General features: G+C 41.6%; 1 long non-coding RNA gene across 1 annotated transcript; it reads left to right on the forward strand.

Moving 5' to 3' along the window:
- Nucleotides 1-257: 257 nt before the first annotated feature.
- On the forward strand, nucleotides 258-3,889 carry LOC128108064 (uncharacterized). The gene is made up of 3 exons (XR_008217287.1): nucleotides 258-467; nucleotides 578-656; nucleotides 1,361-3,889. It is a non-coding gene; the product is annotated as an uncharacterized LOC128108064 (long non-coding RNA).
- Nucleotides 3,890-27,712: the final 23,823 nt, after the last annotated feature.

The raw sequence follows: 27,712 nt of genomic DNA on the forward strand, positions 1-27,712 counted from the left end.
CAGAAGAGCCATCTGATATTGGACAGAAGAAAATCAAAATTAAGGGACTATTCTATTGCCACTAATCTCAATTCTTTGGTTCTATTTTGATTCTTTAAACTTTTCTTAAGGTATGAATTTTATATCAAAATTTTAAGATTAATATATATATATTTTAAACTTTTGTTATGATATTAATATTCATATAGAGTACTAACTAATTCTAGAAACAAGGCTTCATTTGCTTGTCTATATATGTTTTTGTGTTGGAGTCTCTATCAGTTTTCTGCAAGGAAGCATGACCAGACCTAACAGCGAATTTGAATTCTCCAGAAAGATGATGGGGCCCCATAGCAACATTTCCACATGGACAATAATAATACTACTAAGCTGGCAAACATCACCCAAAGATCAACTTTGAACAACAAACCGCTCAGTACAATTTCAAGTTAACTGGCTAAAATGATCCAGCCTCACAGACTATTCAGGTGAGGACTTGAGATAAGCCCTGCACTTCTGCATTATGCAGAGACTGGACAACAAATGGTATAGCTACCTCTCCCAGGACTTGACAATTAACCCCAAATTTTCTTTTCAGGATCCTGTAAAGATGCCTTTGCCCAAAAACAGCAGGAAGCAATTTTAAGAACATGACACCCACATTTCCAAGAGGAGTGGTAGGTGGTTTATGGTCTTTCAATGGGTTTTGGGTTTGGGATAATTGTCATTGTTTAGGATGGTTGGTTACCAGTTGTTATTGTTAATGTTCGGGAAAGAGGCTAAACAAAGGAAATTAGATTCTTGTTTTAAAAAAAAGAAAAGAAAAGAAAAAAAGAGGATATAGATCAGAGGTAGATTATTGAATCTAATCTTGAAAAAAATATAGGAATGATGGAATAAAGGGTAGATTATTGAATCTACTTTGAAAAGAAAAAAGAGAGGGTATAGATATGATATAGATAAAAAGGAAGATTATTGAACCTACTTTTAAAAGGCAACTACTAGTTTTAAATGTTTTACATTGGATTGAATTTTTGTATATTGTATACAAATTATGTATATTGATAACAAATTTGAGGTTGATTTTGTTAGAAAATATTGTATGTATATTTCTAATCTTGTTCAGGATATTGTACCTATACAGCTCATTTAACAATGTAATGCAATTTACTAATCCTTGAAAGTTATTATTACCAACTACTAGGATATAGAGAAACAAAATTTAGTAGTCATTACAGTCAAACTTGTAGTCATATTACGTATAATTTCAAGGTCAAGCAGAGATATATTTTAGATCTTCAAACCCTTCATAGATCTACAGAATATGGCATTTAAGATGCTTTAATAACATAGATTTGTTTTCTTTTTTTATGACTATGAGACATGTCTGCTCCTGGCAGCAACAATCTACTTCAAAGAAGATATGGGTATTGAAGAAAATGCATATAGAGTTAACTTTCATTGTGGCAAAAGTTAGCCATTGGGCAAGAAAGTGCCCTTGCATCAACTGCTGACAGTATGCTATCAAAATAGACAAGTAGGACACACACACACACAAAAGTGTGTGTGGGGGGACTGCCAATCCTTGCCAAGACAAGTGTGGTTGCAGCTTTGTCAGCAGACATCCTCTGAGGCCAGGACAATATGGCACCATCACTGAAATGGCTTTGCAATCTGGGAGAGGTACAGTGCCCCTTCCTTCAAAGGCAGCTGAATAGGCAGTGGACTGATGGCTCCTGGTGTGCAATGGAATAGTAGCTAGAACACTTATTCTTGGAGAAGTAACTAGGCTGATGGAGTCTAACCTCTCAATGATAGACTGACATTTAATAAAGGAAATGAAGCCACCCACAAGCAGAGAAGAATGGGAGAATGAATTCCAAAAATACCAGAAATTTCCAGAATTTAAAGTCCTGAATCACAACATGACACTGGTGGAATTCAAGTTTATTTGGTACATGGAATACTTGCACTGAATGTGAGATCAAGCTGAAGGCCTTGTGTACATCCTACTTCACAAATGAGTCTGTCAAATATGCTAAGCCTATAGGCCGAAGGTGATGCCCCAATGTTGCAGAGATACCTCAGGTGACTATCCAGGCAGCTGACTGTTTCTGTCATAACTCACATTTTTTGGAAGTTGCTTGTTTGCACTTCCTGTTTTACTAGGTAATATTATTTCCTTCTTGGGTCTCTGAGGGAGTTGAAGATTAGATAGTTGTAGTTAGTTTTCCTTGTTAAGAAATTCAGAAAAAAAAACTCACTAAGAGGAGTTAAGTGTGTAAGTTTGAAAGATATCATAAGATAGTTTTCTCTTGGTAATACAAGATAGAAAGTGACTCCCAAAGTAGGATAGAGAATGGAATATTTTCTCTGAATTTGTCAATTGCAAATGGACTAGACATTGTTGATGTATTTATTGCTTGTATATATTGTATATAGTTATTGTACTTATTGTATACAGTTTTTCTTATGTTAGTTATAACTTTCTTTTATTTTTATTAGACAAAAAATGGGGAAATGTGATGATATTTTATTTGTGCTTTAATAAATAAAGCTTGCCTGGAGATCAGAGGAATAGGGACAGCCATTATAAGTAAACAAAGAAGTCAGTAATGGCAGCACATGCCTTTAATGCTATCACTTGGCAGGCAGGAATCTGTCTGGATCTCTGTGAGTTCAAGGCCATACTTGAACTCACAGAAACAGCCAGGTGTGGTGGCACATGCCTTAAATTCCAACACTAGTTAACCAGGGAGGTCTGTAGGTCTGTGCAGACAGACAGGAAGTGACAGAGCTGGGCAGGAAGAGGAAGTGATGTAACTGTGTGGAGAGAGGAAATCAATGGTGGAACAGCATGGGTAGACATGTGCATGGGTAGACAGGAAGTCATTAGCATTTGGAAGCTGCTGAGTTCATGGGGTAAGGTTAGCTGTGGCTTTCCCTATTTACTTGATCTCTCTTAGGCTTTCACCCCTGGCTCCGTGTTTTTTATTTAATAAGACCATTTAGAAATTCATCTACAACTGCAGTCTCAGTAGCAGTTGAAAGCCCAGGATTGAAGGGGTTGTGCAGAGAAGTTGAGGCTTGGTACCATGAAGAGAGCCTAGAAGAGGCTATTGGTAAAAGTGCAGTCCAGTTGCACCAGGAGAAGCTCCAGCATTTGGAGATGCCAGTACCATGGTGGACCACTAAGAACAGCAGCAGTAATGGAGTGGAGCCTGCCTAAGCTTCAAGACAAAGTCTGTTTGCTGCAGAGGGCGAAATTGGAGAAGTGTCCCAAGTCCTTGGGAGGAGCCCAGAAGATTGTTAGTAAATCCCAGACATTGGACATTGCATTATTTACAGTATTATAAATTTGGTTTTGCTTTGATCTGATTGTGACTGCATCTTGATTTTACCCTCTTGAAGTAGGAGAATATTTAACTTTGACAGGATTCCACAGTTGAGAGATTTTGAACTTTTAAAAGAGATTTGGGATTTTTACAGAGTTTAGATATTTTAAAGGGACTGAATTTTTAATGTGTTTAAATTTGTAAAGACTGTGGGATTTTTAGTGTGAGAACTTGGAGAAGAATAAGAAAGGAAATGTTGTGGCTTAACAGTGATGTGTAGCGGTCAATTGTGCTGAATAGTTATGAATAGTTATGTCAACTGGACACAACTAAAGTCATCTGAGAAAAGGGAGCCTCAATTAAGAAAATGCCTCCATAAGATCAGGCTGTAGGTAAACATGTAGGGCATTTTCTTAATTAATGATTCACGGAGGAGGATCAAACCCACTGTGGGTGGTGCCATCCCTGGGCTGGTGGTCCTCGGTTCTATTAGAAAGCAGGTTGAACAAGCCATGGGGAGCAAACCAGTAAGCAGTACCCTTCATGGCCTCTGCATCAGCTCCTGCCTCCATGTTCCTTCTATGAGTTTCTGTCTTTACTTCCTTAGATGATGAATTGTGATGTGGAAGCATAAGCCAAATAAACGCTTTCTTCTTCAAATTGTTTTGGTCCTGGTACTTCTTCACATCAATGGAAACCCTAACTAAGACACCTCCTGCACCCTTTTTTCATCGACTGTTATTCCCCACCTTGGCATCTATCATCTTTGTGTGGGAGGGGAAAATCTGAGAAGGTTATTCCAGGCTCCCAGTAGGCCAATTTATTCACATCAGAACATAGACTGAAAGGGTGTGCGAAGTGGTCCCCAGTCAGCACCTTCAGTGATCTGCCTGAGGTTCAGAGTGCCTTTTAGGACACCCTCAACGTCTATCAAGGCATCCAGCTGCCTCAAACCATATTGGTGGTGGTTTGAATTTCAAGAGTTTTCCTTCAACTTTCTACCTTGCAAGCTGTGAGCAGCCTCAGTCTACGTGTAATGTGTCTCTGCTGATCCCCTGGCACCTGGGGAGCGAATGATGAAATATTCATGCTGGTGACCATTCATTTCCCTCTGCTAAAAGCCTCAGCTATTACCCTCTTGAAGTGCAGTCTGGAATTTGCCTGCTGCTAAATGCTTGCATTTCTGTGAAAAAGCTCAGAGTTTATAAAATCAGGTTTCTGGTTCACATCACCTCAGAGAGGATCATAGAAGACACTGTGAGAGTCTTTCCTGTCACCCTCATGCTACCCCCAGCTGAGGCTTTCTGTTTCTGGATCTTCATTGTATTTCCCAGGGCAATCCCTTTGCAGATATTTTTATATATTGCTTTCTATTGCCATGTGACCCATTTTTGATAGCACTGAGATAGAACTGTGTAGAACAATTATAGCAGCCCCAAGGCACATCTCATCTGAAAACATCAGACCAAGGTCACAAAAGCCTGGAGTCTTTTAAGCGAGGAAGTTTATCACTCCACTCGTGAGCAACCTTTGTCTTCACTGAGGTAAATGCCTTTGCACTGGGAAATGGGTCATCTGTGTTCTGCTGCTTGAGAACTTTGGCTAAGGACCTTTCTCTTTCAAATACCATCTGCCATCTCAGGTAAGAATGTGAAGGACATACATCTGCTTATGAAGTTTTCCCATGAGAGCTATATCTCTGGGCTCCCGATTCCAGCGTCTAGACTAGTTTAGTTTACTGGGGAGATAATCCCAGGGAATGAGGCTAGGTAGAGACAGAGGAGGGCCATCAACTGCAAAAGGACAAAAGTCTGGGCTTGGTCACCTGTCCTAATACACCAAGTAAAGAGGGATAATAAAAAGACAAGATTTAAGCCAGGTGGTGGTATACACCTTTAATCCCAGCACTTGGGAGGCAGATCTCTGAGTTCAAGTCCAGCCTGTTCTACAGAGTGAGTTCTAGGACAGTCAGGGATATACAGAGAGATCCTGTCCCTAAAAAAACAAAGTGAAACATAAAACAAACAAAAAGATAAGACTTAATCAGTGTGACTTTCTGGGGAAAGGGGTCCCAAGTCCATCTTTGAGGCACTGATATAAGCTTAGGTTTAAGTAGGGGGAGATGCAGAGAAAATGGCTGCCCTGGTCAAAATGTGCTCTGGTTTGTTTTTGTCAAGGTTTGGCCTCAAGTGTTTGCTTGAAGGCAGAAGCAGGTTGGCACAAGATGGTCTATCCCATCCTGGAGTGCAACCTCATAAGATGTGTTTTGGAGTGATGGTTATCCGTTCTGGGAGGTTGGATGTTGCTGGTTTCAGTACCTTGTCATAAAGATGTTTTGGCTCAGCCCTGCTGTTCCTGAAATCAGAGGAGACTACAGCTTTAGGTTCCTTTTGGGGGTCTGGAGCAGGGCATTGTAAGCACTGACAGTAAAGTGACTGAAGGAAACAGATACAAAATTAAAGCAGAGATGCCAACCTTTTTTCATTACCTGCTGTTGCTAAAAGTCCTCCCCTGGGAGATAAGCAAACATTGTCCCTTTCTTCTCCTAAGGTCCCAAGGGCAAACCAACACATGGTTCTGCCAGTTCTCTTTGAGCAAGTAATGAGTTTATTGGGCTTCCTTAGAGAGCACAGGTAGGGTCTGTTTGTGTGGGTGCTCTTCTCTCAACTGGCCACAGTCATGAGGACTTCCACACATGCACATGGAGGGAGCCCCTCTCCCCTAGTCTTCCCAAGACCACGTGCAATGCAGGCTGTGTGGCATATAACTAACAGGTGACAGTCAGGGGGCAGCAGGTGAGGCCTTGTGATGCTTTCTGCCCCTCTATGATAGGGTCTAACCAGTCAACAGACCTAGATGAGTTCATCCTTTGCAAGGGAGCACCGACGAATGGCTGGGAGAACAGTCACTCACAAAACATTGAGTTAGAAAGGTAGTCGATGAATTCCAGCCTAAGTCATTTCTAGGTGCCTGTGATAATTGGTTAGAGGACAAGCCAACAGAAGTAACAGTGATAAATGATGAATGTGTCTTGTGACACTGTCATCATTATAGTAGAATATTATTTTAAGGTATTACTTTTGTTTATGTTACATTTGTTTAACTCTGTGAAGCTGTGTCACTGTGCCTGTGTAAAACACCTGATGGCCTAACAAAGAACCAGCCAATAGCAAGACAAGAGAAAGGATAGGTGGGGCAGGCAGGCAGAGAGGATAAATAGGAGAAATCTGGGAGGAGAGATTTTGCAGCCATAGGAGGAGGACTCCAGGGGCCAGTCACCCAGGTACACAGCAAGCCACAGAGTAAGAGTAAGATTTACAGAAGTAAGAGAACTGGAAAAGCTCAGAGGCAAAAGGTAGATGGGATAAGTTAAGGAATGCTGGCAAGAAACTAAGCCAAGCGAAGGCTGGGCATTCATAATTACAAATAAGCCTCCACATATGGTTTATTTGGGAGCTGGGTGGCAGGCCCCCCCCAAAAGAGCAAAAACCTCCTACAATACACCACTGTGGCAATCAGGTTTAAAACTCATGGTAGTCTCTCTAAGGAACCTGAGGAGAAGGTGCTGAATCTCATATCCGTTGGTTATGTTGCTCATCATTTAGTGGCTCTCTCTTTGGTGTAAACCTTCCAGCTCATCTGACTGCTCCTGCATATGGGACCACACAGCTCCTGAGCCTTGGAGGCAGTTCTGACATGGTTATGTGGATGCTGTAGGATACGGCTGCATGGGTCTTGCTCATGTGTGCAAACACTTTGCAACAGATATCCAGAGGCAAAGGGGCAGGGGTGAATGGAGATGCCCATAGCATGTCCCAAAGGACCCCTTTGTAAAGGGACATTAAGATCACACAAAAAGAAAGTGCAAAGGTCAGGGCAAGAAATAGCTGTAAAGGAAATAGACAGCTGGTTCTGGAAGGCAGGAAGCTGGAATATCACAGAGAGGCTTTGTTGGTGAGCCAAGACTGGGTGTGGGATAGACAACATTGTTCCAGAATGTTTTGGGGTGCAAGTCTGGGCCCTTCCAGCCTTAGCAAGCTAGACTTAGCCACCTCTCCTCAAATCACCAATTGAAAAGGTAAGTATGTAATAGGGAAAATGAGATAAAGGAGGTTTATTCAATGTGGCCCAAATAAAGTGGTCCTGTAACTGACCCCTCATGAATAACTTTGGGCTCCTTATATAAATAGTTTAGTTTTAATAGAGGGCAAGAAGAATGTTTATCTAAGCAGTCCTGGTGCAGGTATGGTTCTGCCCATCACTGACCATTCATTGTGTCTTCTCAAGTCTGTCCTGCATGTTGCTCTGATAAGTTACATACTGTGAAATCTCCTAGGAGATAAGTCCTTCCTCTGGCTGGCATTAGACTCAACCTTTTCCTTCCTCTATTATGATTTCTGGAGACATCCAACTTCTTAGGTTCCATTTTCTCAATAGTCTAATACCCAAAAGAAGGGCGACAGCTGTCTCTCCTGAGAATGTCTTTGTTCCTGCCAGGACGGCTCACTATCACATGTCTTCCTGGGTTACTTACTTCCCTCCCTTTGATTCTTCTTTCTCTCCTCTGTACCCATCTCTCATTCCTCAGGGACACCTGCCAGATGTTTCCCTCTCTTCAAATACTATTTGACCTCCAAAGCACAAGGCAGTGAATGCCACTCTTGATGCTGTGGCACACTCCACAATCAAAATAAAGGCCCTTCTGGATCCTCACATTCATCAAGGCCATGCTTCCATTTCTTCATCCATCTTCTGGGTCCTCATACTCATCAAGGCCATGCTTCTATTTCTTCATCCATCCACCCACTCAGCACCGGTTACTGAGCATAGACTCAGCAAACACTCTTCTTTGTGTCCAACATTGCAGCATTCAGTAGAAACTCATTCAAAATGGTATTTCTGAGCCCTACTTAGACCTGCTAATGCAGAGCATATGGGGTATAGCTCAGCATTCTGTGTCTTAATAACTCTTGCCAGTGATTAAGGTATGTAGTAGTTTGAGAACTGAATTGGATGAGATCAAAACACCAGCAGAGGAAAGCTTGTCTAAATCATTTGATTCCCAAGAGTTACAAACTCTTTTAAAATGCAGTCTCAAGTGAAAAGGACCTTGATTGGGCTGCTGGCAGCTTTCAATCTTCTTAGTATGGACAGCAAAGATGCAAAGACAAGGAAGGGTAGCAGAGATGCCCACAGCATGTCTGAGCAGCTTCCAAGGCCACTTCCTCTGTAGGGTCTTATGGCCACTCTTCTGACATGCCTGTAAATGACAAGGTCTTTGGGGATCAGTGTTCCTACTGAATCCTCTGTGAGTTGCCAGTCTGTTCAAAGGGAATATTCAACTCATACAGGAAAAAGAGTTGCCCTCTGGCAGAAGAGAGTGTGTGGGGTGGCTCCAGTCTCATTCAACTCTATGTTGTTCTTGGGTAGTGGTCAAGTTCTCTTAGCAACTGCATCTGATTGATGGTGGCTGAGACTGCAAAGGTAGGTATGTTCTTGTGCATCCAAGTTTGTGCACAATTTCCCCAAAGATGAGGTTCCAACAGCTTGCTTTGATTTGTTTATTCCAACTGCCTTTTGATAAACAGGGGTGAGAGGTGGTGGGGGTATCCTTGAGTGCAATGGAGGCTCTCTTGCCTCAGGGGAGTATAGTTCAGAGGTCTAAGATTCCAGACAATCAATAGTCACTGAAGTCACCCTAGCCAGTGTCTTTGGGGTCATCTGTCTCTTGAACTTTTGGACAACAGAAGGGAAAAGTGAGTTTTTAAAAGGAATTTTATTATAGTTGAGACCTTAAGAGAAAAGAAGCAAGAAGAAATCCTCTAAGTAGCAATAGGTCCTAAGAAACAATGTCACCAATGGTGTGAGGCATGAGCTGGGCAGGCCAATTGTCTCACACATGAGGTGTTCATGTGACTCTTCATCTCCATGTCTGGGTTGGGGTTGCTGGCACACCTTTAAGGGCTAATGAAGCATTTGGTCATCCATAGGTTCTAGGCATCTTAGGATCCTCTTCTTAAAAGGACAAGAATGTTCAATTCAAGAAACCAGGATACAACCAGTGCCCTTAAACACTTTGGGATTCTTGGCCTCCTATAGCATGAATCTTAGAGAGTCTTATTAATAAAATCAAACCTGAGCCAGGTATTGGGGTGAACTGGAAGATCAGAGAACCAGAACAAGCCACAGCTACCTCACCTCACCGGATCCTCAGCTGGTTTTGTTTCCTCAGACTGGAAGCCTCTGTGTCCTCATATCTGAATGGCTGTCAGCTGAACTGTGCTGCTAGAAGCCTGAAAGCTTAACCAGCCAAGTGCCTAACCAGCCAAATGCTTCTAGTTTCTGGTCCTCACACCTTATATACCTTTCTGCTTTCTACCATCACTCCCTGGGATTAAAGGCTTGCTTTCTGGGATTAAAGGCATGTGTCACCATGCCTGGCCGTTTCCAATGTGGCCTTGAACTCACAGAGATCCAGAGGGATTTCTGTCTCTGGAATGCGAGGATTAAAGGTGTGAGTGCCACCATTTTCTGGCCTCCATGTCTTTCTAGTGGCTGTTCTGTCTCTGACCCCAGATAAGTTTATTGGGGTACACAATATTTTGGGGAACACAATACCACCACAGCCTCCTGCCCCAACAAGATGGACCATCAAGGACAAGGAAGAGAATTGCTCATTATTGAGGTTCCCTCTCTAAAGCTGCTCCTCTGGCTCTTCTCTCCTAGTTCATCATCTTCCTGCGCCAGAGTCCCTTTGTATTAGAGACTGAGAGACTACATACCCTTTCACACTCGCACCACTATGAACTGCTTTTAAAGAGTGCTATTGAGGCTTGAAAAAGTAAAAATTAACCAGAGAAAATCCAAAGGAAGTGTGTAGCTGGATGGGACATCGGTAAGAGGAGGAAGGGAAGTTTTTCTGAGTCCTAGTCAGGCATGAGCTGGGCAGAATCCTGTCTGTCTTGGACCTCAGAGAAGACCTTCTGGCAATGAGTGATGGGGACTCCCACAGACAGCTAGGAAGCAAACTTCTGATTGTCACATCTAGGCTCCTATGTTTGAGCAGCCAGCTTCCTACCTACTGGTGCTGTTTTAGGGACTGTGGATCCAGGCAGAGGTAGAAATATAGGGCCGGTTGTGATCACAGCTCTACCTAGTTCTAGTTACACCCTTTGCTTCCTACTGAGTGCTGTGAGAACTTCCCACAGCTGTCCCCTCTCCTTTACCATTGGCCTGGCTAGCTCCTGATCATAGGTTGGGATCTCTGCTCCCTCTCTTCCTCAGAAGAGCATTTCCCCACCCCTCGTCACTATGTGGCCTTTCGTTCCTGGAATTTGACTTAGCTTCTGTTCCCAGGGATGTGAGTCCTTACTCCCTGAGTCTAACCCACTCAGCAGCAACCCCCATGAGAACAGGATTACCAATTTTCTGTTCGCTATTATTCTTTACTGTCAAGCACATGAAAGATCTGGGCAGGCATGTACTGAGTGAATGTGTGAATGTTTGCAACGACCCTATTTAATTTCTGCTCTCGTCTCCATGTCACAGACAATCCCATTGTCGTTCAGTGGCTAAGAATGAAGTAGGCAGGGATAATTTTCTGGGTCACAGTCATGCCTTTGTCACATAGGAATTAGGGCCACTTATTAAAGAAAATTAGTTGACAAGGTGCATAACACTATTTATAGAGGAAGGAAGAAAGAAGGATAAAAATAGTCATGATGAAAATTCAGGGTCTGGTCCCTGACACTGTGGAAGACTGTTGGCAAAAATTAGACTTTGATACAGTTAACAGAGGCCTGAATTAGGTGTGAGGTTTTCTTGTATTTCTAACATTTGTGTGTGTGTGTATGTGTGTGTGTGTGTGTGTGTGTGTGTGTGTGTGTGTGTGTGTGTGAATGTGTGTTGAATGCTAGGCCAGTGCCCTACCACAGAGTTACACCACAGTCTCTCTCTTTTGCTTCTTTTTCTATTTGAATGATAGCCAGACAGAACTCTAAAGAGGATATGTGTACATATATATGTATGTATTTTAACCCACAGCAGAAGAAATATATAAAAATTAGGTAAAATTTACTGGGCTGTTTTAAAGTTACTGTCTTAAAAATAGTTTTTAAGACATAATCTTGTGTTCTTTGTATGAAACATGGTCTATAGTTATGTCTTGAAGGGCTAATATTCCTCTTGTCTCCATGGGATAAATTGATGAGGGAGAAATAACACTGTCCAAATGCTACCAAATGCATGGCAACATTCAGAAAATGTAACGATTCTGCTTGAGTGGATTAATTACATTACCCAGCCAGTCTTCTCTTTCAATACTAATTTGATCTCCATGATCAAATTTTGATGTTTCTCATGATTTCTATACCTTGGCTTGGTAAATGAGATGGTCGTTTAAAATAGAAAATGAACAATTAAGCAAGAGCTGGTCAGAGGCCAAAGTCAATGAAACCACTAATGTGGCCTTAGAGTTATAGGTGTCTTGGGGTCTCTGTGGATTGGTAGGTGCCGGTCAGGTACACCGGACTGAAGCAAACACTTGAGGCATAACTCTTGGGTTTAATTTTTTAATCATTTCTTTACATGAAGCAATGACTAACTCCCAGAGCTTGTTGCACCAATGTTCAATATTTTGTGAATGTGCTTTTGTTACAGGTTCAGAAAACACCCCAGGGCTCCCCCAGAGCCCCCCAGAGTGCCCCCAAGAGAGCCAGAATTGTATTTGATACTTTGAACTGCCCTTTGCAGAGATATAATGATATCTTGAAGGAAGAGCAGGAAGTCTGATATTTAAAAATCTTCATGTGGGCAGTGTGCCAGGTACTTCACACAGGATGCTGATGTACAGGTGCTGGTTCTGCTGTGGGTGCTGGAAGAAGAAAATCCCATTCAGTAAAACTGCACTCTAAAAATATCAGCATAATGGGAGAAATCCTCAAAGTGGTTCAGTTTATAACGACGACATTAACAGCCCCGATTAAAACACTATCTTGAGGTAACGTAGGCTCTATCTTTAAAAAAAGGTTGAAGGGGTTTGATGAAATGGAGCTGGAAGAAGGGGTGTGGCTGCTGAGATAAAGGGAAGTTGTTCCATAAACACTTCCAAAGCAGACACATGGCAAAGCTGAGCTGTAGGGAGTGAGCAAAGTTCTGAGTGAATGTGTATTGTTTTAAACAGACAAGGTCATGCCAAAAAACAGTGCATCAGTCCCATGCGAATGGTGGAGCCTTCTCTGGTGAAGGCTTAGAGAAATGAGACTTTTTCAGCTCTGGTTTTGAATGGTGACACTGTGTGCGGAAATTTTTCACTGTAGCTTTCTCCCCTTGCACGTTTCCAGTTTTCATGTCTTCACTCCCTTGCCACCGCAGTCAGGATTCCAGGACCCAAGCATGCAAATTAAGACCGCTCCTACCAGGATTAGCTAAACCTGGGTCTTTGTTAAGCTGTATGTAATAACCCTGCCTCCATGTTTATCTGGATGTAATGACCCCGCCCCCTTGTCTATCTGTGTGCAATGACCCCGCCCCCTTTTCTCTCTGTATGTAATGTCCCCGCCCCCTTGTCTGTGTGCAATGACCCCGCCCCCTTGTCTATCTGTGTGCAATGACCCCGCCCCCTTGTCTCTCTGTATGTAATGTCCCCGCCCCCTTGTCTATCTGTGTGCAATGATCCCGCCCCCTTGTCTATCTGTATGTAATGACCCTGCCTCCTCTTCTGTATGTAATGACCCCGCCCCCTTGTCTATCTGTATGTAATGACCCTGCCCCCTTGTCTATCTGTATGTAATAACCCTGCTCCTTTTCTATCTGTATGTAATGACTCCGCCCCCTTGTCTATCTGTATGTAATGACCCTGCCCCCTTGTCTATCTGTATGCAGTGACCCACCTCCCTGTTCAACTATGCATAAAAAACCCACTGAGCTTCCAAGGTGTTGTGACTCTTCCATCTGAGACCCTGGAACACTTGAACTCAGCTTTTCTGTCTCTCTGTGCATATGTCTGTCTTTACTCCTTCATCATCCCTAGTCAGGATTCCAGGACCCAAGCCACAAAAGAACACCATACCGAGCCCAAAGATGGAAGGAGCAGGTGAATGGATATACATGTCCGTATTCCTTGGAGATTTGCTGAGTTAGCTGTGGTCACTCAGCAGGGAAAAGCACCACATGGAAAGACAGAATGTCTAAAATCAGCATAACTTCTGAATGTCACAGCCACCATTTGGTTCCACCTGGATGGAGGCACACATTATGAACTTAAGCATTGCGGCAGAACTGACTGCAATTTTTAGAGTAGATTTTTTGGTTGATATCATACACATCTATCTCACACCAATGGGGAAACTGAGGCCCAGAGGGTTTAAATTACTCCCCTGGGACCATTTAGTTAGTAGAGGTCAGTCTAGAGTCAAGTCTTTGCATAACTTTATGCATTTTTTCAGGAAAGCATAGTTATATTGAGCTTCCTTGATGCTTTTTGTCACCTAACACAAATGTGGGAAGTCCTGTAGAGTTTTCTCTCTACAGCCTGTGTAAATACCAAACCTCACCTGTACTTGATAGTCGACTGAAGTACACCGATCTCTAGGGACTGTACTTGGCTCACTATGTCTTTGGTTCTTTGCAGTTATCCAAAGACAGAGGGATTATTCAATTGCAATTTTAGTCATTAACCTCTATGATCTTTCTTCCTGTGTCCTCATACTGCTGCAATAAAGGAAAGAATGGGTTATTAAGCTGTAAAAGAAAAACAAAATCTCATGTAAATGCCCAAGTTGGGAACTGGTGGTCAACTCTGTATTTTTATTCCTTTCAGTGACCACAGAGAGAGCAAACTGTGAAAACTCCATTTCTAGAATCAAAAGGTGGGTTCTGAGACCACTGCTTACAAGTCAGGCAATGTTGGAAACAAAGAAATCCATGAAAGACCAAACATGAGACTTAGTAAACTGTGCACAATTCAGATTCAAGGTTTCTATTATCATGATGGCTCACCTGGTCGCTGAAGTCCTAATTTCACTATTACAGAGCAAATTATCTGAGCTGACAGAGTTTCAGATGTTCCCAAAGAATTTTGGGGCTGGAAGGGACAGTAGAGATGTCGGCAATTACAACGTTCAATGTCTGGTTTCGCTCATGCTGAACAGAGACCTAGAAAGACCATGTATCTCTCTAAAGGTCATCCTGTTTCCTAATTCCTGAATGAAGTTTATTTCTTGCTATAAATGACCACAGGTTTCCAGCAGAGAGGGGATTTCTTTCTTAGGCTTGTCAGGGTTATGACTTTCTGTCAAATTCTAACAAAACGCAGAGAGCACTGCATATGTCTCTATCTTTGCCCTCACTCTTTGGAATTAGAAATTTAGCCTTTAAATTGCTGCAGACCCAGGCTAATTGCCTCTGGGTCTAGCTTCCCTTTGTCTGTGGAGACTTGAGGCTCGCTACTACTTCACATGATGCCTAAATCAGACAGACAAAGTGGTTGGCTTCTTATAAAATAATTGCTTTTTAGTTTCTAGCAGAACAAGACTCAGTTTTTAACTTGAGAATTTTTGGGAAATCAAACACTTAAAACCCCATGTTATGCAACATTATATCTTTGTACAGGAAGAGAAACTACGGAAAATCTAAATACCAAAAGCAATGATATAGCAGGGCCCTGAGCTAGTGCCAGCTCCCTTCAGACTCCATGAGTCAGCACCTGTAGTGGAGCTGCGATTAAACAAACAAACAAACCAGGGAAACCTCATTTGGGGACCTAGTTACTTTTGCCTCCACCCACCTCTCCTGTCATGAGAATCAAGGTGACACCAAAATTTTCTACAGCACCAATTTTTATCACTGAAAGTACCTCTTTCCCCAATTAATTAGAAAAGCTCTTTAGGGATGTAAAAAAGTAGTTCTGTATAAATTAGTTCAAGATCCTCAACCTGGGATGAATGATGAGCACTGTCCTGGCACTCTGAGCCTTGATGAGTGCTGGCATTAGCCAAGTCTTTAAATGACGTTTCCCTGGGTATAAACAGAGTCAAATAATGCTGGTGGAGGCATGATCAAATGAGCTTCAAGGTCATGATTTACATGTGAAGGCCCACAGCAAATGTATCAGAGGCAAGCTCTGAGAGGCCTATTGATAGCGCTTTTGGAAGAACTGAGAAAAACAGGCTGAAAGTACCATCATTGATATACTCCTTCAATGAGCAAATGTTCTGTGAATTTCTCAAAACCAATTCTATATCCTGCCAGTAGAAGAGGGTTGTTCATATGACATCTAACCATGGGCCAGTTTGATTATCTGGACATTTCACAAAAGAAAACAGAAAAGTCTTACCTTACAGTGTACTAAAACAAAGAGAAACGGACAACATCAAAATCCATCAGAAACACAATATGCGGCTCTTGGCGCTTTCCTCGTATTGTCCAAGAGACAAATAATTCCTTTGCTTTCTGTACCTCTGGAAAGTTGAGTTTCCAGTTCTTTTGCTTGTTTCTTTTTAAATCACCAACTCTTATCATTAGAACCAACCTTATTGTAAATACCATAATCACTCTGAGCTGTCTGGAGTATCAATACAGCTTCTTATATGAATCAAAGCTCAACTCTGAGTTGCAAGGAGGATTGGCATTTGGACCATTTTTGTATGTCTTTGCCCTCTGCTTCAGCACCCCAACAAATGGCAGGACTTCCCAGGTCTTGAAGGTCACATGTTGACAAGGCCTTGGGCTCCACTCCAGGAAGCAGATTTTTTTCCTACGGTCTGGCTTTAGTGAAAAAATAACTACAAATTTAATTTATTGATTACTTGCATATTCTCAGCTACAGTACATTCCATGTCAAAACCCCCAGTAGCAGGAAGTAGGAAGTAGCTTAGTTCTGTTTTGTTTGAGTCATTTTCCAGCTTACTCTGCTTAACTCTAATGTCATATGGTCTTAATTTCTCAGTCACCCAAACTCCCAAGTGTTCTTAGTTCTTAAATGTACTACTTAATGATCTCAAATTAACTAAATCTAATTTAACAAATAATGAAACCATACCTCCCAGGAAGCACACTATAAGCAACAGTGCTCAGACTGTGTAGTGATGAGGCAGAAGGATGCCAGAACCATTAGCCATTGTTGTGAAGGTGCCCCACCTAAATCTCAAGGTCGTTTGGCTGGGAAGATTTCTTCCCTGGGGTCTAGAGAGTGAAGTGCTGGGTAACAATGACAACTTTTGCTTTTCAAACCCCTTCCTCTGTGTAGATGTTTCTAACAATCAACAGTTGTTTACCTTTGTACATGGCTCTGCTTTTGAATCATGGGAGGGATGCTGGTGGCCCTGTAGAGAGAGATTTGAAGAACACTTTCAGTCACCCCCATCTCTGCTGCTTTGCCCCACTGGGCAAGACTTTTGGGTCCAGCAAGCAATCAGGAAGAAAGCCAGGGTCCAGTTACAGTCTTTCTGTAATGATCTGAAACCTAATCTATACCCAGCATCATCCCTGAACACACGGTAAATGCAAATTGAAGTGATTAAGAAATGTTTTAGAAGTTGATTTTCTGGTTATACACACAAACGAGTCAAGTGCTGCTGAGATGAGAATGCTAATCCCAGGGCCCAGGGAAGATGAGAAAGTGGGAGAAGCACATCTATTCCACCAGCAGAATGATTGTCCTGTCACCCTTCAGCACTCCTTTCCTAGCAAATCATCCTCTTAGACCACAAAGAATGGAAACGTGTGCATATTAATGTGACTTTCACCAAACAAGTCCAGCTCACACCACATAAAGGTGCAGCTTGGCCGTTCTTAACACCAGAGTTACTTTGTAGGTTTTTATTTACCTAGTCACCATTTTCTGGGGTAACTGTGGAGGATTTAAACAAATGGGGTAAGACTATGGCTTCAAAGAACTTATTGTTAAAATAGAATTAGAAAAAATAACAACAGCTTCAATGTATTGATTGCCCCTTGTTCCCAGTACTGTGTTGGGGCTTTACATGTACTCTGTGATGTGCCTATTACCACCCTGATTTATATACGCGACACTGAGCTGCTGCAGGCCTAAGTGACATGATCCTAGTCAGATCTCTTTGACCCTAAATCTTGTGTCCTTTCTATCCCTCAATTTCAAGCTTATTCTCTTAACCTATGGTCCAGCAAGAGAGAGAAGAGGAGAGGGGCTGAATCTAGGGCTTAAGAGTGAAGTTTCTAGAGGTCTTGGTACCTCCACCCCCTTGGCCTGGCTCCCACCTTTCCACATCTGTAGCATCACTAGAGTACTGCTCTCTCCTGACAGTAGCTGAGCAGCAGGCTAAACTCACCCCCTGTATTCCATAGCCCCAGGTAGGGGAATTGCTCCAAGTGGATGCAGAGAAAGTGGCAAGAGGCTTTGAGTATCTGAATATGTGATAAGATGTAGAGTTTATTGAGTATATGACCAGGATTGGTATAGCTGGAGCATATAATAATTATATATTTTCCTTTGAGAAACTCCATGCTGATTTCTATAAACATTGTTTACACTCCCACCAGCAGTGAATAAATCTTCTTTCACCAAATCCTTGCTGGCATTTGTTTTCGTTTGCTTGCTTGTTTTCTTTTTATGATAGTCATTCTGTAATGTACATTAAATTACCAATGATATTCTTTACAAAACTAGAAACAAATCAGTTCTGAAATACAGGGGGAAAAGCCACTAATAGTCAAAGATGTCCTTAATAGAGAGAACACAGCTGGAGATATCAAAATACTTGACCTCAAATTATACTACAGAGCCATAGTGACCAAGACCACACAGTATTGGCATGAAAACAGACATTCATACCAATGGAACAGAATAAAAGACCCAGGAACAAACCTACACAGCTATGGCCACCTAAATTTTGACAAAGGTGTGAAAAACACATAGTGAAAAATAGAGACAATGTATCTAAAAAATAGTACTGTCAAAACTGGCTATCTAACTTCACAAGATTGAAATTAGATTCATCTTTCTCACCCTATACAAAAACCAATCAAAAGGATCAAAGACCTCAGTGTAAAACTCGAAGCACTAAAACTATTAGAGGAAAACAAAGGAATGAACTTGTAAATATAAGTGTGGGCAGAAACTTTCTGAACAGGACTCTCAAGAGTACAGGAAATAGCCTCAAGGACTAACAAATGAGAATGTGTGAAACTAAAAAGCTTCTACACAGCAAAGGAAATTTTGGAACAGAAGGCTTAGAATGAGGGAAGAGCTTTGTTAGTTGTGCTAAAGATATGAATCTACTCTATCTAAAGAACTGAAAAATTAAACAACAAATAAACCAAATCTGCCAATCAATAAATGAGTTAATGCTACAGTTTTTATTAGCCATTAGGGAAATGCAAATCAAAGCTATTTTGAGATTCCACCTACCAGTCAGAATTTGTTCTTGTTGTTTGGGGCTTCATTTGTTTATTTGCTTAAGAGATTGATACTATTTTATATGTATGGGTTTTTTGCCTTTAAGTATGTATGAGTACCACACGTGTTCCTGGTGCTGGTGGAAGCCGGAAAAGGACATCAAATCTCCTGGAACTGGAGTTATGGATGGTTGTGAATTGAACCAGTGTACCCTGCAAATATAATAAGTGCTCCAAACCACTGAGCCATCCCTCTAGCTCCTGTAATTTTGAGAGTGCAGAAGTAAAGCTGAAAGAGCCAAGATCCCATCTTCACACATTTTGAGCTTGAATATTTTTTTTTAGACATTCAAATGTAGATGCCAATTAGAGAGTTGAATATAATTCCCAAAAGTCCCCAAAAACATATCTAAAGTGGAAAATCAGGAAAGGAGATAAATGGAATTGCCACGGAGGCAGAAAGAACTTGGGAGCTAGTGGTATGTGGTATTGTGGAAGCCAGTGGAGAAAATTTTTCTGGAGAGAAAACAGAAATTCATGCTAAACACCACTGACAGCTCAAATGATGGAGGCCAAGGGAGAGACAGCACACTTGAGCAATGTGTGTGGGTACTGGCAATGCTGTAGACTTGGTGTGCTTCTGTCTGAGGAACAATGTGAGAGACAGAAGACCTGGAGGGAGGTGCCAGAGAAGAGAGGGAGTAAGAGGAATGTGGTGACTGTGTTTCTTTGTAATGAAAGTAGAATAATACCCAGGTGGGGAAGGGAAGCTGAGCACAAAAGGGAGAGTAAATGGCCCTGGAAAACTGCTCTCTGGGTAGGAAGGATGAGCTGGAAGGTTCTGGACTTCATCAGAAACCCTTGAGGCTAATGACCACAGAAAAGGTTGATCACATAGACTGCGGCGGCAGACGTCAGAGGGCTGTGGTCCTGGGGGCTGGGAAAGAAACACGCATTAGACAGTTCGAATGGCAATGTATGCCAATGTTATATTTTCTGGGAAATGGTAGAATTTCTGAGCAAAGTTAGTTTTGCACATTACTCAAAATGTTTTAATAGTCTTTGGGGAGGAAATAACCAGTAACACTGTAAGGCACTCAGCAAATGTCAAGAGTTTTATAGCGAAACATTTTTCAAAGATTTTCATTTTTATGTGTAAAGATGTTAAAACATTTTCGATTTAAAACACCCAGACAACATCCCATAAAATGATAATTCTGCCGACTGTATTCTTCACTTTGAGTAAAAAGGTCAGCTCCATAGAAAAATATTTTCTGCTCAAGCTTCAGGGAAATATACCAAATAACATGGGTTTATACAAATATTTCCATCTCAAGTTTTATTTTCTTTATTCTTCTTGCTAAAAAAAGTGAACTAGCACACACACACACACACAGACACACACACACAGACACACACACACACACACACACACACACACACACACACACACACACGCCCCTCTTTATCGTGAGCTGCTGCCAGGCCAGCTTCCTCTCCAAAGGAAACAGCTATAGATGTTTGCCTTGATCCCTCAGTTCTTGGCCTGTGTGGTTGCCTAACTTATAGGCAGAATGTTGCAAAATTACCTGTAGGAAATTTTGAAAACCCATATTTTCTTTAGAAATGGCATCATATTTTATTTATTGTTCTTCAACTTTGCTCTTCTAACTAGAAAGTCTTATCTTGAAGTTTCATCTTGAAGATTTTGGGAGAGAGATGGGTTGGTGGTCCTGGTTGGGGCATTAGAGTGCAGTAGTAAGGGTAGGTAAGGTCAAAATACATGCGACTCTATGTGGATGAATCTCAATTTTTGGGATGGAAGAGGATCTCCTGAAGTCCCATATCTAGCTGAGGGGTTATTGGCAGTTTATGGTTGCTGAGAGAGGGCGAGTGACTTTGGAACTGTGGAGGATGGTAGGTTGTTCATGCTTGAGCAGATGGTCCCACACCTGTGTGTATATGTTCATTCAACATTGATTGAACTCAGAGAGATGTTAAAACTAATGATAATAAAAGAGAGAAGATGGTGACAGAGAGTTAGGTTGGTGGTGGTCCTGATTGGAGTGAACACCTGTATACATGTATAGAATGTTCAATGACTAAAAAGGAAAAGAAATGGCATGCTTTCTTTTAGCCTTTCTACTTTAACTGTACAGCTGGCTCTCGTTTCCCAGGGATCTTACAGCATCCTCATGAAGCTCTGCTCCAGCACTTCTCTCAGATTCTCTGGGTTGATCCAGAAGCATGGGTGACATGGCAATAGAGGACACAGGATGGCTGAACCGCCAGTGCTGCGAGAAGTGTCCAAGTGCCAGACTGCTCTCCTTGTTGCCAATGATTTAGGCAAAAACATCAGCTCGTCACAGTTCTGCCAGTGCCGAACATCTCCTCCTGTGTGCCGCCTTTCTGATCACATGACTACTTTCTACATTTTTTTTTTCGACTCTCCAACCCTTTGACTGGGTTCAATTCTTTTTTAACAGTGTAAAAGCCTATGAGCTTCTGAGCCATTAATTCTGAGCCTTTTAACGAGTCTTTACATCCAAAAACATGTTTCCTCTCTCCGAGCCTGGCTGCAGTCAGGGAACATGTTGTCTGATCCCTGGCATGCACTCAGTTGTCTGTGGAGGTGATCAAGAGATAAACATTGATCAGTCATAAGATTATGGGCAGAGTATGAGAATCTATATCTCTAGCCCACATGCTGGCCCATGAAACGTGCTTTGAGAAGCAAGGAATCCCATGATGTGAGTATTCAAACCAAGTCAGGTGGGCATCTGCAGATCAGGTGGTACCCAACATGCAGGCTTGGTTCTCTTCTTTTTATTTGCAAATTTAAGAGCATGATTTCCCATATCTTGGTCTGTTTAAGCTTTTAGTCACAATTTCACTGTGACATAATGATGTAATTGTTGCAGTATGATGTACAAATATAACAACTATAGTGATGATGGTTAAAGAATAACAAAAATATTTTAGTTCTTGGAGCTTTCACAGTTATCTCTAGTTGCCTCAACTGGATTTGCCACAATTGTCCTTTTTATAAAAATGTTTGAGGCCAAACTACTGAAATCATTCTATAGTAACTTTTTTCTATGTTTCTGACCAAGTAATGTTCATGCAGCATGCCACTTCCTACAGGTGCTTTTCTGTGTAGTATAATCTTGTTATTCATTGCAAAGGCTCTTGCCAAAAGTAGTGTAATTTATTGATCTAGCCGTTTATCATCTATCTATCCATCTATCTATCTACCTATCTTTCTATCTATCCATCTATCCATCTATCATCTATCATCTATTTACCTACTATCTAGCATCTATTTATCTACCTATCTACTATCTATTGTCTGTCTTCTCTTCTATAAGTCTATTGCTTATTTACCTATCATGTTCCATCTGTCAACCTATTATCAGTCTCTCCACCTTTCACCTATTTGTCTGTATTTGTTTTTTGAATTTTAGTGTTCTCTATAATAGTTCATATTATAATATATTATTTTTTTCTTTTTTTTTCCAGATCCATTCAAATTTATTTTTAACTGTATGCCAGTATTGCATGAGAGTATTTAAGAAAAGTGATTTCATGTGTTAGCAGAGGGTTTGGTATAAGAATGTTTGAGCATCTTTGTGTACCCACAGATGACTGGTTATGTGAATTTTGGTACATTCACACAATGGGGTATTAGTCTGTGATCTCACATCAGAGTTATGTAGCATTGATAATTTTACAAACATTATGCAGAGAGGGAAAGCAGGCATGTGGCCAGTTCTGCATGCAATAGATGCAGACTCCCTTTTCTGCCAGGAAGTGGCTCTTACTGAGGCTGCGTCTGGATGTGTTTGCATCCTATGCTAGGTTTTCCTCATGTCACAGCAGCAAATTTAACAATCTCTCTCCCATTCTATAATCAATGTCTGTTTTTAATGATAAAATCTTACACTACATCCTTGATTACTCTGCTAACACTAGTCCATAACTTTAATGAACCTCTCTTAGCTAGATTTTAATCAGCTTATTGAGGTGCAATTTGCATAAGATAAAATTCTCCCATTTGAATGCACTGCTTGGTGAGTGTTTGCATATGTATATCTATCCATGTGCATCCAGTCTTCATGACACAGAATATCGCTATTATTACTCCACAAGCTCATTCCCTTGGAAGTTAATTCCCCACTTGGCCCAAGTGGTTACTTTTTCAATGCTTTAGTTGACGTGTGAACCTGGGAGAGCAGGGGCTAAAACTGAGGCAGACTAAGGTCTCATGCAATAGCCAGCTTTAATCAGAGCATCAGGCAATTTATACTGAAGGTTAAGAAGAATCACATGAGTAAGATTTCAATCACATGGACATGTTTTTCCATAGAGGCATATGAATAACAGCAGCTGAAATAAACTCACTCTTATCCAACACACCTGGGAGCGGCATAAAAACACATTCCAAGAACAATTCTGTGTTTTTAAAGAAACAGAGGCCACAAAACTTGGAGTTTTCTCACAGCACTCAAAATTCCCCTTGCACGACTCCATTCTTGGATGGAGTTCCAACAGTTTCTGAGCTTGTTTCTGCCACTGTTCATGACTTTCCAGTTTCTGTAGGACCCGTAAGTGAGGGGATATAGTCCATGTTGTGTCGTGCTTGTTTTCCCCCTGAGTGTAAGGCTGCTATAGTTATTATGCTAAGCCATTGTTCTTCATATCATAGAGTAATATTCCATTGTGTGGCTTGACTACAACTCATGTGCTTATCAATTTGTTGTTCCATAAAGCTGTGTCAACCCTCCTGGGGTAGTCTCATCAGGGGCATATGGCTTCATTTCTCCTGAATAAGTACTTAGAACTGCTGGGCTATACAGTAGCAAATTCTACCAACATTGACTAAATCCATTTGAAAAATTCTGAAATCTGTTTTACCCAGATTTCTGCAGTATTGCATAGTATTGTCTTTTGTTTTATGTTTTCTGTTATTTTAAGTCTTACATCCTTGTTAGGAAATGCATTGTTGCATGATAGACTAAAAAAAATCATGTTTTAAACAAAAACATAGAATGTGAACACATAGAAAATGCTTGTTGGATTATTGTGGATTTATTTATTTATTCATTTATTTATCAAATAATGTCCTAATAAACACAGTGACCTTTAGTTTTACTTTCCTTTAAAATAAGTTTGTGAAGTTGAGTTGCCTACTGCGTGTGTTTTTGGTAAACATATGTAATACCTCGAGGCAGCTCTTCATGTCCTTTTGGACCTGATGACCTGAAAGCACGAAGGGCCACGGGGGGAGGGGGTGAATGCTGACAGGCTTGTTTGGAAACAAAGAGTAACCAGTGTGACACACTCACTCAGAAGGGAGCTCAGCAGACAGCGGGTCCATCAGTCTGGCCTGTAAAGTGTCCACAGTGCCAACAAAGCTGAAATGCGGTTAATAATTTGACACTTAACAGTTCTGTGTAATACATGACACCTCACAGGACCAGCTCCCAGCTAACCTTCTACCATATTAATTAACAGGGAGGAAAGCCAAAGACATTTCTTCTGAGTGTGTTTGCCTTGGCCTTGATATTTAAGATTAGATTTCTCCTAATTTTTGTTAGTTTCTACCAGAAGTTTGATGTAACAAATCTGTAAATAATATAAAATATGCAATAGTAATAGTGTTCTTGCCCCTCTCCTGATACTGAAGTTGAAGAGCCTACCTAATACCAACAAGCATCAGAAAATATGTTTACTCATACATGACTGAAATGAAGAGCCACAGAAAACCGGTCAAGTGCCATGGCTATGATACACAATCGTTGTGATCGTATGTGGGAAAACCACTGCTACCAAGTAGTCTGTTCCCTGTGGTGTTTGGGGTTTGAAGTTGCAAAACAGTTGTCTCAATTATCTGCTTCGGACTGGCCACTGGATCTCAGCCAGGACAGTGATTTTGGTTTTAGGTCTGGGCCACTGCTTTGTGCCTGATCGTCATAGCCTCATGTCAGTGCTCCAGTGTTAAGACTGGTAGGGAACCATAATCGTCCTCGTGTGTAAGTCACCCTTCTGCCAGTCTGTGCTGAGCACGCCTACTGAATATGAATGACTCTGAAACAGTTTAGCTGCACTGATGTGTGGAAAGGCTTCCAGGGGCTGTTTATTCCATGTTGTCTAGTGACAGTGGCAGTACAGGAATGCTATAGATTTGTAAGAACCTTCCCGTCAGATATGACAACCATGAATGCTGGGTATTTCTTCAGGCCAAAGAAAAATGGGTCCTATTATTAGCTAAAGCTGTCTGACTCTGGGAGGCTGGTCTATGCTATTTGTGGTTACCTTGATAATAAATTTGAAATCAGAGCAGAAACAGTAGCACCAGAGTCACGCCATTCAATAGGAGAGAATTATCTAATCCCTGCATCTGTAGTGTTGGGGGAGATGGAAATTTTAGAGCCTTTAGCTACTGTCATTTGTTTCATTCATACTCCAAAAGTGTTTGGGAGAATATGTTTCCATATTTACCTCATTTTAATTTCAATAAAAGTCATGAAAACTACTCACATGTAGAATACCCCAGAGGCTCCTGAGACCACCGCCCCATGTTGGATAAAGGGGGGTAGAGACAAGTTGCCATGTCAGAAGTGGTTTTACTTACACAAAGCTTAACAACACACGAACAATGGGGAAATTGAAAGCCATGGATGTCCACCTTTCACTCCCATCTGGGGACAGGAGCTGTGTGTCTACCTTCCCGCGTGGGGATGACAGACAGCTGTGTGTACAGTTCAATGTGGAGATGAAAGCCGTGTACACTTTTCCATGTGGGGATGAGAGCCACATATATCCACCTTCCCACAAGGAGATAAGACTGTGTATGTCTACTCTTTCTTGTAGAGATGAAAGCAATGCAAGTCTACCCCTCTCCCACATGTCCACCCGTCCACACTATTCAGTGTGCAGGAAACAGAACTGTGAGCTGCAATTCAAGAGTTAACTTTCAGCTCTGCTGACAGCATGAGACATTGCGTGAATGTCAGCTTCGAAAAGAATCCCAAACAAATGCTATCCCCAGCTCTAAGTCCTACAAATATGTAGATAATGTCTCCACTCTTCCTTCCCAGGGATAGGACTGATCAGGTAGGGCAAGGGGACATCACAGTGATGGGCATACTCCATTTTAGTTTATGTGCCTGCTAAGACTCCTTATGCTCCTCACCTGAAATCTATACATTCAAATGACAGTAAAGAAGCAAAAATGAGAGAAGAATAACTTCATTATTTTTCTTACATTTTCTTGTGAGAGAATAGGGACTCAGAGAGTGGAGTGATGAAGTGCTCGCTGTGGGCCACTGTATCACCAGTGAGAATTGCAGTTTACCCTTTGAAAAGGATCAAGCTTCACACTGTGCCATTCCTGAACAGCCTGGTGCTTCTGTGGTTATCAAAGGGAAGAAAGCTAAATGAAATGAAGAGCCATGTTCCCTGCACCCCACCTGTGCAGATGCAGATTTCCATTTACTCCACCCTGCAGAGGTAACTGGGATGAGTAATTCTTTGCCTGGGAAAAGCTGAGAGAGAGAGGCTATCCAGTAGAAGAGGGCATGCTGGGTCTGCTCAGTCCTCAGTGTTTTGAAACAGCTGCTGTGCAGTGAATTCCAATAGTGTTCTCTTGCCAGTGGTGACCCAGAAGCTTCTGCAGGCTGGAAAGTAGCTCCCAAATAAGCACTGTGGAAATACTGCCAGGCCTCTTGAGAGCAGAGATCCTGACTTACTGGGTCTGAAGTGAGGTGTGTTTGCAATTTTAATCAATTCCCACTTGATGTTGAGGTTGATGGCCTTTGGACCACAGTTGGTACAGATGAGGTTATTAGAGTTGAAGTGGAATCTACAATTTACTTCAGGTTTCAAGCTCAAATGGGAAGATGAAACCAGCATTCATCACTGAGACTTTATGCCCCTCCCCCGTAAACTCAGAAACAAATTAGAGAGTATACACATAAATAAAAATGCTCCATCAGGATCAAGTTTGTTGTAAATGATTGTTTAAATTGGTTACTTAGAAATTCCTGAATGTGATCAACTAGATCCCCCTGTAATGCTGTGGCTTTCAGCACAGTTTTAGGTTCATAGTTTCATGACTTTCATCAAGGGATTGACTTTAATCAAGGATACATTGATAATCTTGGAAACCATAGCATGAACTAGCATGGTTAATAGAAGTCTTTCATGACCACACACAGACATACAGACACAGGCACACACAGACACATAGATGCATATGCAGAGACACACAAACACATGTGACTGAAGGTCAGTTGCTGGTGTGGTTTCTTCCTTACAGATAGCCCTCCATAATCCTGGTATCCACACCGCTGTGCAATCCTCTTTCTCACTAAATGAGGCTGACTTGTCTGTCAAGCCTGGCACAGGCAGAAGTGATGCTATGTCGATTTCAACAACAGGTTCCAGAAAACATTCTGCTTGTGCTTTTCGTTCAGGGGAAGCCATTTGCCACAACATGAGGAAGCTGAGCCTCCTCACCACAACCCAACCCTCTGCAGTCTAGGCCAGCACAGAAGTCTCTTGCAAACATCTACATGAGTGAGTGATCTTGCTGCCCTGTCCTCCAGCTCCTGTTTGAAAAGAGGAATCTACACTCAGCAGAGATAAACTTTAGATTTGAGAAGATACAATGGGGACTTGGCAGTAACTCTCAAAGAAGCCACCTGACTATGTTACCTCTACTTGAATGAAGCTTAGCTCTGTTTTCCTGATCAGCAGTCCCCATCCCAAAGAAAAAGACAAAAATGCAAAGTCATAAAAGGGGAACCTACACTTACTTAATTAATAAGAGTGATGTACCATGGGATTTAATGGTCCCTTACTGTCGCTCGCTCAGACATATTTCAGTTAGACCTCATTTGGGATGTTAGAGGAGACAGGCCAGGATGGGTGGAAATTAGCTATTTTAATAATTGATTGGGACTTTATGACAAATGAATTTAGTATATAAAGGGAAGAAAAAATGGGAAGATAATTTTGAGAAT

This window comes from Peromyscus californicus, unplaced genomic scaffold, assembly GCF_007827085.1.
Source record: "Peromyscus californicus insignis strain IS unplaced genomic scaffold, ASM782708v3 Scaffold_12__1_contigs__length_115047231, whole genome shotgun sequence".
In the NCBI taxonomy this organism is placed as follows: domain Eukaryota; kingdom Metazoa; phylum Chordata; class Mammalia; order Rodentia; family Cricetidae; genus Peromyscus; species Peromyscus californicus.